The sequence below is a fragment of the Lemur catta genome, chromosome X (assembly GCF_020740605.2).
Source record: "Lemur catta isolate mLemCat1 chromosome X, mLemCat1.pri, whole genome shotgun sequence".
NCBI classification, from domain to species: Eukaryota; Metazoa; Chordata; class Mammalia; order Primates; family Lemuridae; genus Lemur; species Lemur catta.
Window position 1 is genome coordinate 39721238 of NC_059155.1, and position 16453 is coordinate 39737690.

Consider the following 16453-nt stretch of genomic DNA (forward strand, 5'->3'; position numbering starts at 1 on the left):
ATTTCTTCAAATAATTTTTCTGTTTCATTTTTTCTCTCCTTTTTTTCTAGTGTGCCAATAACATATGTGCTGGAAAGTTTGTTATTATCTATCAATTCACTGAGGCTCTATTTATTTTTTGATGTTTTATTTATCTTTATCCACACTGGATAATTTTATTGGTTTATTTTACAGTCACATATTCTTCTCTGTCATCTCCATTTAGCTGTCAAACTCATCTAGTGAATTTCTAAAATTTCAGACATTGTATTTTCCAATTCTAGAATTTCCATTTAGTTCTTTTTTTATAATTTATACATTTGTGCTGAGGTATCATAACTTTTCATTTATTATGAACATAGTTTGTTTTACTTCATTCTGGATTATTATAATGGCTTATTTAAAAATATTTATCTGTTACTACCAATGATTCGGTCATCTTGTGATAAGTTTTATTTGGTTGATTTTCTTTTTTCTGGAGATGTGTTACATTTTCTTGGTTTCTCAGTTTCTTTTTTTGTATGCCGTATAATTTTGGATTATATCATGAACATTATAAATATTAAATTTTAAAAATTTTGCTCTCATTAATTTTTTATGATGAGTGTTCTTTCTTTTGTTTTATTATGCAATTTATCTTAGGTGAATTGAACTTCAAACTCTCTTTCTTGTAGCCACTCTGCTCTCAGTTTAATCTTTTTGTCTTTGGCTGAGTAACTTTGATTCTGTTCCATGCATTCATGGTTTAGAAGTCAGTCAGAGACATGGGCAGACAGAATTTGTGTATCCTCTCTTTAGCTCTTTCCCTTATTAGGTTCTCCCACTTTATTCAAAAGCAGCCATGTCTTCAATTTTCTGGTTGCTCTGGCAAGAAATAGTATGATCTTTCTGTTGATGACTACACCATTTTATGTACAATACAAACTGCACTTAATACCAGGATAAAAATCCATAAAAGCAGAAACTTACTTCATACAACTACCTGCCTCCCCTCTTCTGAGTATATACTCCTACCAGAGTCTGTTTGCTTCTATTGACAGTCCAGTACCTCCAGGTAGTTGCTTTTCATATTAGGTTTAGATTTTATAACTATTGTTTGCACGTATCTTTATCTGGTAGGATCTTGGTGTGTCATTACAGACATCAGAAATCCTCCAGACAGTTTTATTTGGATGAAGTGTTGTGTTTGAGTAGATGGTGATAAACTAGGAATATATAGTTGAATTTCTATGTGAAATTCTCTTAAAAATCAGACTTGGGCAGTGTGCTCAATTTGGAAGGTAATGAGGAGTAACAAGAGCATAGAAAGCTATTGTTATAGTCTTTAAAAATACCTGTATGATTAACTCTATTAAAGTAGTACAGAAAAAAATCATTTGTGAAAATAGATATATTTGGAAATAATCTATATGGTATGTATCTTTCTCTTTTTCTCCCAGAGTCTACAAAGAGATTTCAAGGAGAAACACAGAGGAATTACCAAACACATTTTTCTTCTTCCTAAGGCAACCAACTCTGAAGCAGGCGCAACAGGTAGCCAGCGCATTGAAATTCAGTAACGGACTTTAGATTTCACAGACCATAATTCTGAACTGACAGGAAGCAATGGGATGACTCAAACTAAGGCCCTTTAGTGAAGAGGGACTAGTAATTATGTGGGGTGCTTCATGTTCTACTTTTGTTTGCTAAATAATAGAATACTCTAGGGTGCTCTCATAATTACATCATAGTCATTCACTCAATGAACTCCACTAGCTACCGACCTTGAACATTTTGAGTTGTTTCTAGACAGATAAATGAAAATGATGGAAGAAAATAATAACCCTCTATTGTATGAAACCCTTAGGAAAAATTAGTTTTATTAACCTGATGTCTGAGTAATCACAGGTACTAATTTTGAAAGATGTTCTGTAATTTAGTTTTATAGAAGAACCTTTTTTCTTTGTTTATAAATTAGCAGCATGGTAACCAATGTTGTGTAGCAAAGGGACACTGAAGAGAGAGATTTGGGAAAGAGTAATTTTTTATGATTATGCTTTTATTCTTCCTAATCATTTCTTCCATTAGTAAGACTCCCAAAGATAACAGTGGCACACAAGCTTTTGAGGTATCAGTGAAAGATGAAATCAGCTAAAATAGTAATTTTCTGTGTTTGGGATATAACAGAGGCAGCAGTGCATCGAGGTTAGTGTGAAGGTACAAAAGAAAAAATATATAGTTGGATACAATTGAAAAATAGATTTCTTTGTGGCTACTACCCTGGAATGGGAACAATTATTACTGTGCAAAGAGGTCTTTATCACTTCTGTTCACCTTAGGGCAGGTTAACATGGTCCACAAAGTCTCAGGAAAGGATTTATAATCATGATATTGCATTTACTTTTATATAAGTTAGAGCTTGCTTTATCCTGGATTCAGTTATCCTTCACTATAGCTGGAAAAAAATCTCAAATGTCTTCCTTATACTTGTCCTCCTCTTGAACACTATCATAGTCTTCTACTGAAATTTGTACCCGTCAGCCTTTTAAAAATAGCTTTACAATTCTTTGCAGAAGTGGTACATCATATATTTTAGAGCAAATAAATCTTTTTTTGGATGCTAATGCAATATCTATAGATTCTATTTAATTGTTTGTCTAACAGTGAACCACGTTAGAGAAATACCACCCTTAAAACTGATATTGATGCTTAACCCTAAATGTGAAAGGTGAATCATGGTGCTTTTATAAATAGAGTGATCAGCCATAGACTTCATTGTGTAAGCTAGGACACTTTGGGGAATAAAATAGGGAGTTACTGATAATTATACCATGAAAATAGGTATAAACTAGGACTAATAATTAATTGAGGTAACTCTATTCATAAACTAAAGTAAGTGATGGTAAGAAGCCAATTAAACCATATAGATAAAGTATCTTCAGAATAATGAAATAAACTCTGAAAATGAATTTCTTGTTGAGAGAGAATGAACAATTATTTTAAAATAATAATATTTATTGTTTGTTACTTATATTAAAATGTACTGTAATTGTATAAACTTTTAAAATATAGAAAATATAAATAAAAGATAATTCATTGTATAACAAGTTTTACATACTTTTCAGATACTTTTCTTGTGAATATATACAATATTATATATGTACTGCAAGTAACATATTTTAGTATAATTGTTTTCATTTTTATTTCATCAGCATTTTCCCATTCTATTAAATATTTTTCTACCACATGATTTTCATTGAATTGATACTAATTCATTTATTAAATTAATATTTAGTAAGGAGTCTATATATTTCACTATATCAATGAACCATATTTTATTTAATGAGTTATTTTTGTTAGGCATTTTGATTATTTCATTGTTTTGCTGTTATGAACAAGGCTCACATAAATATCTTTATGCATAAATCCTTGGTTTTGTTTATATAATTTTCTTAGGATGTGTCCTAGAATTGGAATTCCTGGGTCTGATTTTATGAATATTTGTGAGGCTTTGAATATCCTTTGTAAAATTGAACTCCTGAAAGATTATATCAATTGCCATTGCTTGTGCAGTGCATGAGACAGTCATCTTACCCCATACTTGCCAGCATTAAAAATATCACCCTGTTTTATTACCCAGCCATCCCACTACTGACATTTATCCAAAGGAAAAGGAATCAGTATATCAAAGAGACCTATGTACCCCCGACTTTATTGCATCACTATTACAATAGCCAAAATATGGACTCAATCTAGGTGTTCAACAACAGTTGAATGGATAAAGAAAATGTGGTATATATGCATAATGGAATACTATTCATCCTTAAAAATTAAGGAAACCCTGTCTGTCATGGCAACATGGACAGAACGGGAGGTCATTATAGTAAGTGAAATAAGCCAGGAACAGAATGTCAAACATCCTGTGTTCTCACTCCTATGTGGAAACCAAAAAAAGTTGATCTCACAGAAGTAAAGTGTAGACTAGAGGATACTACAGGCTGGGAAAGGTAGGGAGAAGATGGGGATAGGGAAAGACTTATTAAAGCATACAAACTTACAGCAACATAGGAGGAATAAGTTCTAGTGTTCTGTAGCACTGTAGGATGGCTATAGTCACCAATAATACATAGTTTCGAATAGCTAGAAGGAGGATATTGAATGCTACCAACAGAAAGAAATGACAAATATTTGAGATGATGCATATGCTAATTACCCTGATCTGATTACTATATGTGTATTGAAACATCACTATGTACCCCATGGATATGTACAATCATTGTCAATTAAAAACCTAAATTAAAAATGTTATCTTTTAAAAAATGTTTACAACTTGAAAGGTAAAAATATATATTATGTTCACTACTGTTGATATGTCTCTTAAACTTGTACTAGTATGACATAGTTTAAATTGTCCATTAAAAATAATTTTTTAATATCAGGTTAGATTCCCCAACCCCTGTTACTTTGCTTTTAAAATTATTATACATATAAGAGTTGGGAATTTATTCTACCCAGTGAACTTCAAAAATGTCTATTTCCTTAAACTTACAAATGAATTTGAAAGAGATTAGACAGATTGAGTCTTGCCATCAAGGAGCATGATGAACATCACTAATTTTTCTAGGTGTCTTTTATTTTCTTCCATAAAGTTTTGTAGTTCACCTCACATGTCCTGCACAATTCTTGTTTTGTTTATTTGTATGTATTTTATAGTTTTATTAGTATTGTGAATCAAGTATATTTTTCATTAACTTCCAAATTTATTTGTGCTGAGATACACACACACACACAAACACACATACACAAACACATATACATTTTTTAATGTATTCTCTTCTGTTTCACTGGGGCCATATTTTCTTGTCATTCATGAAAGTTGCCAAATCATTACCTAAACATTTTTTTGGATCCTATAGTAGATAATTTTCAGTAGCATCATATTCTTCTGAGTTTTTAGTATTGTGTTCTTTCGTTTAGTGGTTTTTCATAGGTCTTATTTTTTTTCCTTTATTCATCTTGGAATATGAAGTAATTCTTCCAGATTTAGTGTTCACTGAAACCCACAGGACAGAAGCTACTTCCTCTCACTTTAAAGCCAAATGAGTTGTCTTGTTTCAGGGCAGAAGCATGTATATGTCACCAATTGGGTTTCTTCATTCAAATTCACTGACCTTGTAGTTATTAGGAGTTATACTCAATTTTTTAGGAGTGTTTGTTTTCAGTTTTCTTTCTTTGTATGACTTCCTCAGTATTTTAGTGGTAATTTGTCGGAGATACTTTCAAGAGATTTATAACCAGGTAAAATTTTGAACAAAAAGTAAGAAATGGGCTGTTAAATGTTCTTCTCAAATTCTCCATGTTTTATAGTATACTCTCACATAAATGAAACTGCACTTTCTTTCTCCAAAGGACTTGGAAAAAATAGAAGCCTTAAAATTTAAGCTGTAGATAATTTTTATGAATTAAGAAAATATAAAAGATAACTATCAAATGAGATCACTTCATTCTGACTTACCTCCTATAAGCTTTTGAAATTTAGTCATGTGGCTTTTTTTAAATCTAAGGTTATCAATGTCAAATTTGTCTAGTGAATAGGTTCCATTGTATTCTTTATTGAAAACTACACTTAAAAGACAGATATATCAATGGAAACTCTTTGGTTTGTAGATGGCAGAAGCCCAACTTGAATTAGTTTGGTCTAAAAGGTAATATATTAGAAGAAAATACAGATATTTCACAAAGCTAATAAAAATATCTATTAATTAAACCATGGTAGGAACAAGGCTTCACAACAAATGGCAACAGAAGTTTCTTTCCTTCTATCATTTGATTTTCTCTCTATATCTTGTTATTATTTTGTACTTTATACTAGCTTCCTCTGCATGCTGGAGAACATGGTATCTCAAATTTGGCATCCCAGATTCCAAATCTCACATTTTGTAGTTCCTATTATCCAAAAGAGACTAACTCCCTATTCAGGTTGGAAATATTCTAGGAAAAGATGATAATCTGATGGACTTGGTGGGGCATGTGAATTCAATATTTCCAATTAATCATCAGTTATCATCATTTAGGATAAAGTAGAATTGTGGGAGTTCTTATATAATAATTATATTATGCAACCTCATAGAGCTAAGAATGTAGAATTTTATATTTGTCAGAGAATAGTACTAAACATTAAGTTTGGAGTACAACTTTGTGCGATTTAAGTGTCCTGTGAATAAAGAACTAAAGTGATATTTTTATTCGGAGTGGCAACTAATCAAAGCTATGAGACTTTATTTTTTTCTTTTTTCCAAAACTTTACCTATCTAGACCTGAATTAATTGCTAATCATCAATGGTGCTACTATAGGTGCCCAAATAGTAGTCAAATATTAAAGATTTTGAGATGTTACATATGGATAACAAGGTAATCATGATGACATTACAAAAACACTTCAGGAAATTTTACATTGTATCATTCCCAGGTGAATACTAGCCATGATTATCATCAGTGATTAAGAAGAAATAGAAAATAAGAACTTTCAGTTTCTCTTTTTTAGACTATGGTATTCTTGATACAGAGTGGTGTTTAGCCATGTACTCTGTTAGATTTAATTCAGCAATCTGTATCCCAAGTTAAACTATGTGCCAAGGATCCTAGGTACAGTAATGAATAAGATATAGTCCCAGAATCCGAGGTACTAAAACTCCAGTGTGTATTATTGGGTAGTTCCTTGTGAAAAGTTGGTGCATATTGAGTTTATGGTTGAGTATTCTATTGCATAGATATTTTAGTGTTCTCCAGAAATTCACGAGAATCCTTACATCTCAAGACTTTCTTTCAGTTAGGTTAGAGCTGCATGACTGGGTTCTGGCCAATGGAATGTGTATAGCTTATTAAGTATGAAATATCTGATTTCCTTAAATACTAAGTTTGAGAGGTGATATCTCTGACATTTCACTTTGACAACCCTTGTTTTATTTTTATTGTGAAGGTACATGCTCAGTCTTTCAAATACTCGTTTTTGGCTTCTGATTGTTTTTCAAATTAGTTTTTAGAGCAATTTTTGTGAAACCATGAGTAAGTCAAAAATTCAAGTTATTTTCAAATATGAGTTCTATTGTGGAACCAATACAGCACAGACAGCTTGAAATATCAATGGAGCATTTGGTAAGGATGTGGCTAATGAACGCATAGTATATTGATGATTTGAGAAGTACCGTTCTGGTGATTTTAATCTTGAGAATGAGCCATGTGGGTGACCTGAGACCAAGGTGGATAATGATGAGCTGAAAGCTGTAGTGGAAGCGAATCCATCTCAACCTATACGTGAATTAGCAGCAAGTTTTGACATTACTATTCCAACATTATTAGACCATTTGAAACAAATCGACAAGGTAAAGAAGCTGAATAGATGGGTACCGCATGAATTAAACAAGTGTCAGAAGAGAAATTGTCTGGAAGCTTGCCTTTCTTTGCTGTCACAACATAAAAGGTGAACCATTTCTACTCGGTACTGTTACATGGAATGAAAAATGGATTATTTTTGGCAATCACAAGCATTTGGCACAATGGTTAGATAAAGATGAAGTGTTGAAACACAGCCCAAAATCAAATATCCATCAAAAAAAGCTAATGGTATCTGTTTGGTGGTCCAGCGCTGGTATTATGCACTATAGCTTCAGGAAACCTGGTCAATCGATTACAGCAGATGTCTACTGCAACCAAATGGACAAAATGATGATGATGCTTGCAATTAAGCAGCTTAGATTGGTCAATACAGAAAGGCCAATCCTCTTGCAAGACCACATGTCTCAAAAAACAATGCTGCTCAAACTATAGCCGCTGGACTTAGAAACTCTCTGTCATCTACTTATTCACCAGACCTCGCACCAACTAACACTTCATCCAGGCTTTGGACCACTTCTTGCAAGGAAAAATATTCAATTCTTGACAAGCTGTGTGGTAAATGCCTTTGGCAATTTCATCGCCACTCACTCTTCAGGTTTCTTCGCCACTGGGATAAACAAGCTACTGTGAAAATGGCAAAACTGTGTCAATAGTTTAGGCGCATACTTTGCTTAGTTATATTGCTTCTTGTTTGAGATATAATAAACTACACATTGGATTTGAAATTGGACATTTCATATTTGATGACCTATAGACTTGACACAAGTCTATTCTAGGACTGGCCCCTTTAACTTTCCTCATGACCACTTCTATTTCTCCTCCTGCTACAGAAACCTAAAAGGCCATATTTAAGATAGTATGATATCAAGATAGAAGATAACCTGACTTACTTTGACTTGTATGTATGCTAATGAGAAGTAAACTTTCATTTTTTAAAGCCACTACCCATGCCAAAAGATCCCAAAGTATGAGCCAATGAACACTGACATGGGAGTCCCTGAGACTCCTTAAGAGGATGCACAAAGTAAAAACGATTTTCATAAAAATTCTAAGATATTATTTGCCCTTTTCCACTTTAATTTTGTCATGAATATATGGAATAATTTCTCAGAGGCTACATGACCTGTGATAAGATCATTCCTCTGAATACTATTGAAATGTATACTTTTATAGTCCTGCATTTTCTGGAACTTTATAAGATAGTAGGTTTAGGGTATAAATATGCATTTCAGAGATAAATTCCATTTGTTTTTGATACTTCCGTTCTCTCATTATCTATCTTTCAGTTATACTTGTTCTAATCTCTATAATTTGTGAATCATGAATTAAATCTTTTTTTAAAAATCCTTTGGGGGAAACAAAACTAGAAATGAGTATGCATTGTTGTCTTGTTTTGAATATATTTAAAGATGTTTTGGAAAGAAATTTATAATTTCTAAAATTTTATCTAAAATTATTACTTTATAATTTAAACATAGGTTTTACTAAAAGAAAATAAAATGTATTACAATGTTTTTATTACATTTGAGGATATATTCTTTCCTTAAAAAGAAAGAAGATAATTTCTTTCTCAACTCACAGTGTAATATCTACACCTAAATATGCTGGAAAAAAAAGCTTACACTGACATACTAGAGAATTGTCTGTTTTATGGAAGAGAAGAATCTACTCTGAAGAAACTTAGAAACTAAGAAGACAAGAGATGTGATGAAAGTTTATTTTTCACAGCCTTATATGTGGCAATAATTTATTTTCTCTTATGCTAAACATTTTTTAATATTATTATGGAGTCTGTTAAGTTGGGAAATGATTTTGAGCCCCATATTTCAGAATTTTTATAAAGAAGTAAGTTGCAATTATGGATGATGACTAAGTCTAGAGATATAATGTATAGCATCAGGATTATAGTTAATGATTTTATATTATGTGCTGGAAATTTGCAAAGAGATTAGATTTTAGGTGCTCTGACCATACCCATATACTCACATACTCACACAAAAATAACTACGTGAGAAGCTGGATATGTTAATTGGCTTGATTGTAGTAATCATTTCACTACATATATATATATGTTTATATATATATAAACCATGTAGACTTTAAATATATGCAATAAAAATAAAAGTAAAAAATAGAGAGAGAACTGCATATTTAATATAGACATAGTGAAATATTTAAAGTCAAAAATTATTATGGACTTTTAAAACATAAATGGAAAAGTCACTGAAGCATCTTATAGGGTAGTTTATTGTGTTTCATTGACTAGAGAAGTACACACAATTTTGTACATTTTACTTTGCATAATAAATGCTTGATGAAAAGTCAGTGAAAATAATAATGGTGCCACCACTTTCTAATGATATGGTAACTCACTGAATTAAATATTTAGCTATAAACATTAGGACTGTGTTAACATCTCCTCTTCAAAAGTGTACTTGTGCCTTAGGAATGAACAAATCTATAGATGTAGCTGGGCTTCCTGTTTCTCTTGTATTAATGTGGTATGAGCATGGACTAATTAGCAAAGCAGATCTTCTTTTATTCTAATGTTGGGCAGCAAACACAAGGAGTGCTGGAATAATCAAATAGAATGGCATCTCTGAATTTCATGGTGTATCTTGCAACAACTATGTTTACAGTTGTACTGATGGTGCTAGAGCAATGGTGGATAAAATTGCTGGTGCAGTAGCACAAATCAAGGCACTGGCACCAGACTGTAATATTAGCCATTGATGTTTTTCATCACCAGGCACTCACAGTAAAGAAAAAAAAAATATTGCCACTTTTATTTGAAAATATCCTTGATGAAACAGTAATAGTATTAATTTTATGAAATCTTGATCCTTGAATATATATCTTTTAATATTTTGTATGAAGAAATGGGAAATATGCATAACACACTTTTTTCTGTATGCCAAAGAACCGTGGTTATCTCAAGGAAAAGTGCTTCTGCAATTGTTTGAATTGTGAGGAGAACTAGCCACATTTTCATGAAACATTATTTTATATATAGAGAAATTGTAACTGGCACCCCCATTGAACAAATTTCAATTAACTGACCTTTTGAGTTGTTTCCCTGAAATGGCAGAATTTTCTGCAAGACAAAGGAGTTGAGATTCTGAAGGCTCCTGGGCAGACTTAGTGATGACTCACCATCCTCCACAACCTAGATCCAATGCACATGACCTTCCCAAGCCATGTGGCCCCTCCTTTAAAAGTGGATGATCACCCTTAGTTGGAGGAGGGATTGGAGGTAACTTCTCCTGTTCTCCTGGCAAGAATTCTGTGGTATTAAAAAATTCCTTCCTTCCTTGGGAATCCTTATTGTCTCAGTAATTAGATCTTTGTGTGACAAGCAACTGGACCTAGACCGAACTCCCCTTACAGTTTCAACAGCAAAACTATTGGGATTTGTGGTTATTCTAACTTGGATACTTGGTAGAAAATTATTTCTGGAGTTAAAATGAGCTGTTACTTCAAGAAAAACAAATGACAGGATTTGTTATTTGTTGTAAAATTTGAAATTTCGAGTGAAAATTAGAATTTTGAAAAACATATCCATGGTATTTAATTTAATAGCTCCCCAAAACTTAGACTTTTATGATGAGATTGATGATGATATGAACAAATGCAATTTTTTGATATTGTGTAATAAAGATCTGATTAACTTGTTGTGAACCAATATTTCCCAAATGACTGGTAAATAATGCATAGGTAAAAGAGTCATCCAAGATGTAATAAGACCAATGGATTTTAATGTAAATGGACATGATAATTTTAATGATATATTCCAGATTTCACATCCAAGCCAACTTTTAAGAAACACCCCTTGCTGAGTCTTGATATGGTGTCTAAGAACAATATACAATTGTTTTAAAAGACTATTAAAATACTCCTCACTTTACCAATTACATGTATATGTGAGACCAAATTTTTGTCATATACTTCAACCAAAATGACATGTTAAACATATTAAATACAAAAGCAAATAAGACATTTCACCTATCTTTTATTAGGCTAGATATCAGAGAGATTTGCAAAAATGAAAATGTTAGTCTTTAACTGATTTGTTTTGTTTTAGAAAATATACTTATTTTTCATAAAAATTAATTAACATGTAATAAGTTTGTTACTACTTTTAAATAAATTGATAAAGTAATATTTTAAACGTATCAGTTTTATTTTCAAAAATCATAAATATCAATAGATATAATCCATATAAAAACTTCATTGGGGTCCTCAATAATTTTTATGAATGTAAAGGGGTCCAGACTCTAAAAACTTTCAAAGTCTCTGGCTTACATTATCCTGATTAATATGTCATCTGATAGAGGTTCTAGGTCAGCAGGTATATTGTGTAGATGTTTCCAAATAAACAGGTTATGAATGTGCTATACATGATGTGATTACATTTCTGTATTCATTATTATATGCAATAAAATATGCATAATCTGTGGAGTGGCCTAAAGTGTTCAAGATCTTCACAAAGACCAAAAGGCTCTATCTGTTCACAAATATCTTCTTTTTCTGTGAAAATGGAGTTATTCACAGTAGAAGATGATCATCACTGTAACTTGACCATGCCTCATTCAACAAGCTATTTTTGTATGACTCTTCCTTGATAAAATCATCTTAATTATGGCCAATATTTTTCTCAAAGTGGCTTAGGGTGGTCTTTATTTGGTTTCAAATCTCTGCCACAACAACTTTTGCTCTGATACAGTTGTTTGCACAAAATGGAGTGACAGCATTATATTTACAAAGATTTTGCATTCATTGTAGTTGAGTTTAAGAAATTTGTGAATGAGAACTTTATCTACTTTTTCAGTATTTTGCTTAAGCAAGCAAAAACCATAATGTAGATGAATTCATCTGATCCCAGGTACTGTTTGACTTTCCAGGAAGTGAATTCCAACACCTTTGTTTGTGGAAATTTGGCCCTGTGGCTAGAAGGATTTATGGAAGGGAACAGTATGTTTTCAAGGATAATCCTGTTACTGAAAGTTGGCACTTGTCCCCGAGGCTGCATCAGAAGAATGAGACAAGTGGTTTGCAGAGAAGGAAAGGCAGGTTTATTAATTTTCTGGCAAATAAGGAGGATGGAGACTCTTGTCTTAAAGTGTCATTGTCCTATCAATTAATATAAGCAGAAATAGAAAGCTTTTAAAGGTGGGTTTTCAGCTTTAGGCGATTGCTGTTTAACTATAGTTGATGGTTCTGATACACCCCATCCCGGGGAAGACAATCTCATGTCCTCAGCCCAGACAATTCTGTTGAGTCATTTCAACAAAGAACAAAGGACACTCTTCTGCCACTCTGATTACTGGTCCTGAGCAGGGATGCAGGTTTTAATTCCCAAAAAGAGTGGGAGAGGTTTTAAAGAGACAGCTTGTAAAACATTTTATCCTTTTTCAGGCCATTCCTACTGTTACAATCTCAATTGTACTTATAGTTTTACTTTTCAACAAGCATATATCAATCTCCTGCTATATTCAAGGAATTGTCCTAGGTACTGTCCTTACAGACAAGATTGAAGATGGTGAAGGAAATTAGAAATATTTTACCCCAAAATATGTTTCTTTGGCATATTCTGAGATGGCTGCCATGGGTCTCACAGACAGAAGTAAGGCTGCAAAACTGTCTTTTTGTTGCGGGGGTGGGGTGGTGGAAATTAACATCTATAGAAAATTTCATTTAATGCAACCAGATCTTTCCTTACCTGAGCTGGAAAAGATTAACTGAGAATCTGATACCTTTAAAGATTTGGAAAGAAACATTTACCATTTATTTTCTCTGAGGGCTGCTACCTTATGAAGTTTCATTTATATAACAAAACCACCTTTGCTAGCTAGCCAAGTCTCTTCCTTTCTTCCTCCCCAAACTTGTTTTGCTGCTTGCAAACCCCTATACTTCAAAAAGCTCTGGGGGCTGAAAGATGGCGGAGTGGTGGTGACCTCCTGGATTCCTGCTCCTGGAGAGGAAAGCATGGATCTCAGTCTGCCACAACGCTAGAGGATCGCTCCCCCACCAGAAAAGTGGTGTGAATCCACGGAGAATCAGCATGGGACACAGAGAGCAAGAAAAGACTGAGGTGAACGGGAAATCAGATCATGAAAATCTGGAAAGTGCGGGATGGACAATAGAGAGGGGAGTGTGGGACGGCTGTACCCGCCTCACCAGCAAGTGAAGTGGGTTCAGCCCCACAGGGAAGCGGCCTGTTTCCCCACTGACCTCCACACCCACTCAGTTAGGGATCTGCCTGAAGCTGGTGCAGAATCACCACGGGAGACGCGGGGCTCTGTGGACAGGAGACAATAGCCGAAGGCATTTTGGACCCTGGAGCTCTGTGGGTGGACTGCAACTGGCAGGAGAGGGTTTGTGCTAGGCTGCAGTGAAAGACACCTGGGAGACGCTGAACTGTCTCCTTTATGTGGGTGGCTGGGCTCCCTCAATCCCTGGTTCCTCTGGCCCCTGCCGGACCCTGAACGTTAGCCCCCAGCACCAGTGATCTGTGGGAGGGCAGCCACCATTGTCGGGGTTCACAGCCTAGGTGCTGCAGAGTGATTGGGAAATGGGCGGCACCCTGGGAGGCTCCCTCACCTAGTCCGTGGCCCCCCACTAGGAGCTCCGCCTTTGCATGAACACTGAGTGCTTCCCCAGTTGCAAGGCAGTGGAGTGTGGACCTTGTGGACATTGGGGCAGGGCAGACCATCGCCCCCAGGAGCTGCAGCAGCTGAGGTGCTGGGTGAACGAGGGCACCGCCCCCTCCCCACTATCTTTAGTGCAGAGAGAGGCAGAAACAACCTAAGGAGACAAAGATGCAAGGAAAAAGTCACTTTCCGTCTGCAATTGGAAAAGCCCAGTGACGGGACTCTCAAACCGGTTTCAGGTCAAATTAATTCTCTGGGGCTGGACCCAACAGGAACAGCCCCTCAGCTGAGGTATCAAAATCCTGAACAACATGTGAAGGGCTCCCCCTAGTGACAGAGGAGGCAGCTTATCTGGGCTGCTGCACAGCCCAAGATCAGCACACACGGCGTGCCTCTATCCAGGCTAAAGCTGAAAGAAGATGGGAAGAGCTCAGCGAAAGAACTCTAGGAGTATAAAGAATCAAGCTGAAACCTTGCCCTCAAAGAGGATTACTAGTTCTCTACCAATTGACACAAACCAGACTCGAAATAGCAACATGTCACAGGAAGAATTTCAAACATGGAACATAAAAAAACTGAATATTATGCAAGAAAAAATGGATAACCAACACAAAGAAACCACAAAAAAGATCCACGACTTGGAAGAAAAATTCACTAAAGAAATCGAAATATTGAAGAAAAATCAAAATGAACTCCTGGAAATGAAGAATTTATTTAGGGAGCTACAAAGCACAGTGGAAAGTCTCAAGAGCAGGGTAGATCAAACAGAAGAAAGAATCTCAGAGATGGAAGATAACACTTTCCAATTAAATAAGTCAGTCACAGAGATATAGCAAAGAAATAAGAGAAAAGACCAGAGTCTACAAGAAATGTGGGGTTATGTGAAGAAGCCTAACATGAGAGTTATCGGCATTCCTGGGGGTGAAGAAGACAATAAGCAAGGGTTGGATAGCTATTTGAAGATATAATTGAGGAAAATTTCCCAGGTCTTGCCAAAACAGGTTCAAGAAGCTGAAAGAACCCCTGGGAGATTCATACCAAACAGGAAGACACCACGTCATGCAGTCATCAGACTGACCAAAATTTCCACGAAAGAGGCCCTTCTTCGAGCTCTAAGGACAAAGAAACAAGTAACATACAAAGGAAAATCCATCCAAATTATGCCAGATTTCTCAACTGAAACCTTACAAGCAAGAAGAGACTGGGGCCCCATTCTCACTCTTCTGAAACAGAATAATGCCCAGCCTAGAATCTTATACCCAGCTAAGCTCAGTTTTATATATGAAGGTGAAATTAAGACATTCTCAGATAAACAAAAACTCAGAGAATTCACCAAGACAAGACCAGCTCTCCAAGAAGTACTCAAAAAAGAGCTACACACGGACCAGCACAAGAAAGACCCACGAATATAAAACTACTCAAGAGAAGATAAAAACCCAGTTATCACAATGGCTCAAGTGAGAAAGCAGAATAATGAAATTCAACCCAACATGAGGAACAGAAACCAGTCTCACTTATCAATTCTCTCATTAAATGTGAATGGATTGAATTCCCTACTCAAGAGACATAGACTGGCCCAATGGTTAAAAAAATACAAGCCAAGTATCTACTGTCTTCAGGAAACTCATCTAACCTGCAAGGATGTATTTAGACTGAAAATAAGAGGGTGGAAATCGATATTTCAAGCAAAAAGAAAGCTGGCGAGGTGGTTTTAATCTCCGATAACTTAGTGTTTATTTATTTATTTATTTATTGAGATTGGAAGAATTATTTTTATTTATTTATTTATTTATTTATTTATTTATTTATTTATTTTTATTTCAGCACATCATGGGGGTACATAAGTTCAGGTAATATATAATGTCCATGTCCTGCCTATCACCCCGAGTCAGAGCCTCAAGCGTGTCCATTCACCAGACAGGGCGCCTGGAACTCACCATGTAGTCATACCTGCATCCCCTCCCCCAACCCCCACCTCCCTGAGTCAGCACCCTCAAGCATGACCATTCCCCAGACGGTGCACAATGCACTCATCATGTTGGCAAACACCCATCCCCTCCCCGCACCCCCATCTCAGTCTGATATCTAATTGGTACCCTTCCCCGATGTGCATTTAGGTGATGATCAGGAAAACCAATTTTCTGGTGAGTATATGTGATGCTTGTTTTCCCATTCTTTGGATACTTCACTTAATATAATGGGCTTCAACTCTCTCCAGGAGAACCAAAGAGATGTTGTATCACCGTTATTTCTTATAACTGAGTAATACTCCATGGTATACATATACCACAGTTTACTAATCCATTCGTGGATTGATGGGCATTTGGGTTGTTTCCACATCTTTGCAATTGTGAATTGTGCTGCTATAAACATTCGGGTACAGGCATCTTTGTTATAGAATGACTTTTGTTCTTCTGGGTAGATGCCCAATCATGGGATTGCTGGATCGA